Raw genomic sequence first — 4,474 nt, forward strand, 5'->3', positions numbered from 1 at the left:
TCTCACAGGCCTTGAGTGGTAGGCCTCTTGGTGCTTACAGACAGTCCCCAAACTTAAAGCAGTCACTCAATCAGCAACAACAGGGCAGATAACAAAGACATAAAGACAGGGACCAGGCCCTGCAACAAACCCATATGTCAACTTTCCCCATGTCTACTCAGGCTTACCTGTTAGAACCTAAACAACAGGCCTCTTCAGCTGTTCCTCTGACCTAGGAATACAATATCTGAGGAAAAGGAAGCAGGGGTGAGTGTGCTAGCTCTGACCTCATCCCCACCACCTTCGGTGAGCTGAAGAATGACTGTGTAATATAAGGGATATACATGGAAAATTAGAGTTGTGCATTGTGCACAGAGTCTACATGAGTACATGCGATCTCCCTACTTGCCTATAGGCAATCTGCCTTCAAGTCTTGGAAGAGTAACAGTAATGAAGATGGGCAGAATTTGCACACCTGATGAGTGGAACATCACATAATGTGATGGAAGTGCTCTCCAGGTAGTGGTATGCACTGAACACACCTGCTGGGCATGGTGTTCTGCAATGCAGAAGCAGCATCTCTTGGGGATAAGGTAACACATGGACAGCAATCCCTTGGTTTCTTGTATCTCTTTTCACGCTACTCACCAGGAGACTATAAACATAGGCACACTGTCTCTGGGATTCAATGTCTGAGAATTACAATCCTATGAGTACAAGAGGCTGAACAATCTGCACTTCATTCTACACATGTATGTACATAGAGATCTGGCATCATCACTGTAAAGCCAATGGAAGATTTCACAGGGAGTCTTCTAGTTATTGGAGACTCCCAATAAGTTGATTCTGCCAGAGTAGTATATAATTGAAATTGCTAGAATTGTGCCAGTGGAAGCTTCTCATTCAAGGGCTGCTGAGATGGAGGATGTGAGCACTAGTTTCCATTTAATGCTCTCCTAGTCCCTCTGCTCCCCAGACTCCCGCTATGGTACATGTCAAATTATTATCTACATATAAATGGACATATATCCATTAACACTAATTCTCTTCCTGCTCTCCGCCCTATTTTTCCATATATTTATTTGGCTGTACTCTCAGTAAATAAACCACAGAACATTAAAATGTATTATTTCCTTCTAATCCTGGTCTGGTCCCAGATCTTGTTGGATCTCAAAAGATGGAAATATGACGGAAGACTCTAGTGGAACTGAGGGTGGCAAGGGAACCTCAATCAGAACAGAAGGTACGAGATTATTGGTCTAAGTGGCTGCTATAGTTCTTGAATGAAATAAGGACATCACACATAGTTAAGGTGCAGTTATATTTGGACTAGCTAAGACCGTCCTAACCCTGGGTCTCCAGATGTTGTTGGACTACAACTACCATCAGCCTCATGGCCAATGATCAAGAATGATGAGAATTATAGCTCACCAACAAATGGATGTCGTACTACTTCCCTATGGTCCTTTCCCAGGTGGAAAAGGCATGGACCACCATTTTGTTTGGTTTCTGCTTAGCAATAACAGCTGATCACACTCCACATCTCCAGTTCAGCAGGTGCCCTTAACACCAACATATAGGGTAAACTGAGAGAGAGAGAGAGAGAGAGAGAGAGAGAGCTGTGCATTTCATCAGCATTTTGCAGACCAGATGTTTATAGCCAACCAGAAGAAAAGTCTAAATGAAATAAGCACCACATAAACAACACACGTTACATGCTACGCACATTACTCATAATGCAAAGCCCAGTAAATGAAAAAATTAAGGTGCAGGAATCATGTAATGTCAGTGTTCTAAACATGAAGTAAAGCACAGAGGCCACAAACGAAATTGAATTTGGAACACACTGAAAATGGTTCCCTCTGTCTTACGACATTATCACTTTAGCACTGTCAATGTGCTGTTTGTGGTTTGAACCAAAAGGTATTTTTAGCAAAATATAGTTATATCTGTCTTTTGCTGTGTCCTCCCCACTGCCCCCACCAAAGTTTCCCTTCACAAATGAATCAATTCTTCCACTGTAGCAGAACAGAGAAAAACCTTTGAGATGGCTCTGGAAAAAAATGCACTCATTGGCAAGAAGATGCAGAAGCAAACAAAATGACCGGGGGGGGGGGGGAATCTTAGTAACTCATTATGCCAGGAATCCATTTTTCCAACCAAAGCCTCCCATTGGCTTTAATAAGGCTGCCCTGTGATGATTGTCACTTTCAGAAAGCTGAAATTCACAACCCAAACATCCAAATCGACCATTTCCCACATCTTGATGAAAATAAGTCTAGCACAAGCTTCACAATTTTCCATTTGAACTGTAAGCACATTATTTGGATTCTGCAAGTCTAATGAACTTACTTCCATACAAATGTGGAAAGAGAAGTTTATATACCGTATTTTTTGCTCTATAAGATGCACTTCCCCCCTCTTAAAAAGTAAGGGGAAATGTGTGTGCGTCTTATGGAGCGAATGAAGGTGGGAGGCTCTGCTCAGCGCTCCCTTTAAAGAGCCGCGTGGAGCCCTTCTCTCTCCTCGGGGAAAAGCCCCAAGAGCCGCACCCCCCCACGCTCTTTAAAGGGAGTGCGGCTCTTGGGGGAGCCATAGCCGCGTGTAGCCTCTTCCAGGCAACAGGAGCCTTCATCCCGCTGCCAGGGAAGAGGCTGTGCATGGCTATCCCACAGGCCAGGGAGCTGAACTGCGATCCCGCTTGCTGTCCTGGCTTCTGGGATTCAGAATATTTTTTTTCTTGTTTTCCTCCTCCAAAAACTAGGTGCGTCTTATGGTCTGGTGCGTCTAAACAGCAAAAAATACGGGTAAACCTGTGGGGAAAGGTTGCACCATTTGGGATGTTTTAGTTTAGAGAAAAAGTTTAAATTTTAAAGTAAGTCCATCATGTGGCATATCATATTAAAGCCCATGAAGTTCTGAAGAGATTGGTGTTTTTACTTTTGATGTATCTCAATGCTGGCCTGAGCCTTTAAGGTATTTCTGTAGCCTGACAAAGCCAAAATGGTTGTGTGGGTTTTTTTGGAAATTTCAAACCCTCATAGCTCAAAAATGTGATGAGATGAAAAACTAAAATTTTAGATTTAAACTTCTATTGGAAGGCAATTAACATAGTTACTGACATAAATCATAAAACTTACATAATTTCACCACAATGGGTAGTGAGACAAATAATGTAGTTTTTGATGGCAGATGACCTGCAGCAGAACAGAACCAACACAACATCTGACAAATACAGAGAAGAGAAAATGATGCCTTCGCAGTAAGAGTCAAAGACCCACTTTTCAATATAGTAAGATTATATCTCACCTGTGGGTGAAATCTAAATTACATCTAGTTCCTCAAGGCAATCACCATTTTTTTGTTATGTAAGTTTGTTAGTAGCCCACAATGGGTGCAGAGCTTATTGCAATTAGATAAATAAGCTAATACAACTCATGAGTCATGAATTCTGACACTTAGAATTTCTAGGTTAAGGGATTACTGATAATTTGGCCATGAATTTTTAATTGCACTGGCAGGTCCTCCAGTTGCCATAATTAAAAGCGTTCTCTCCCTGCTTTAGCCAAATAATTGCTGAAAGGACCATAGATTGTGGTTATGTCCACTGCCCAGCTGATTCCGGGACGTGCTGTCGTAGGACCAACATGAAGAACAGAACAGTTCCTGCCATTATTATATGCACACATGACTTTCTGAGCAACTGTGTTTCACAGCAACTGCTTGAGAGATGAGGTCACGCAGTTGAAAGTAATGAATCGTGCAAAACAAATGCAGATGGCTGCAGTCATGGTTTATAGTCTCTTGCAACTTAATTTGAAGTGTTCATCCGTTGGGGAGCCTTTTGTTATTTGAAAAAGGTTTAACTGCAAATGATAAGACATGCGATCGTAATCCATGGAGATGGGTGTGTGTGTGCAATGTCTCAGTGCTAAGGGATGACTGGTTGAGAGAACAAAATGGAAGACGATGAGTTTGTACATAGAGAGAAAACATTATCTAGAGCAGCCTTTCCCAACCTTGGCTTCCCAGGTGTGGTTGGATTATGATTCACTTCATTCCAGCCCAATGGCCATGCTGGTTGTACTTCAACCACAAATGGGGACCCAAGGTTGGGAAAGGTTGATGTGGAACAAGAATTGATCTAGAGCCAGAATAGGCCCCTTTGAGCCTGAGGATCACATTTACCCTTGGGCAACCCTTTGGAGATGGGCACATGATAGCAGTGGGTGTGGCTAAAAGTGGGTGTATTCTCACACTCTCTCTCTCAAACTCAGAGGCACACAAGCCCCACCCTCCTCCTGAGCTGCACCCCCTGGATTGCTTTGGAGACAGACCCAGGGCAGGGGACGGTGTTCTCAGGTTGGTAGAAGCAGGACACATGGCCTGATCTGGGGCCCAGCGGTCACAAATAGAGGCCACGGGGTGGAATAATCCTACTCATATTACTATACCAAACTGTCTCCGATTTTTCTATAGCTGGATCTCTCTAGTA

General features: G+C 43.1%; 1 long non-coding RNA gene across 1 annotated transcript; it reads left to right on the forward strand.

Annotated features, from left to right (window-relative positions):
- Nucleotides 1-213: 213 nt before the first annotated feature.
- LOC310828259 lies at nt 214-3,622 on the forward strand. The gene is made up of 4 exons (XR_014556791.1): nt 214-285; nt 395-572; nt 1,137-1,222; nt 3,172-3,622. It is a non-coding gene; the product is annotated as an uncharacterized lncRNA (long non-coding RNA).
- The last annotated feature ends 852 nt before the right edge of the window (nt 3,623-4,474 follow it).

Source organism: Podarcis gaigeae (assembly GCF_964106915.1).
Source record: "Podarcis gaigeae genome assembly, chromosome: 12".
NCBI lineage: Eukaryota > Metazoa > Chordata > Lepidosauria > Squamata > Lacertidae > Podarcis > Podarcis gaigeae.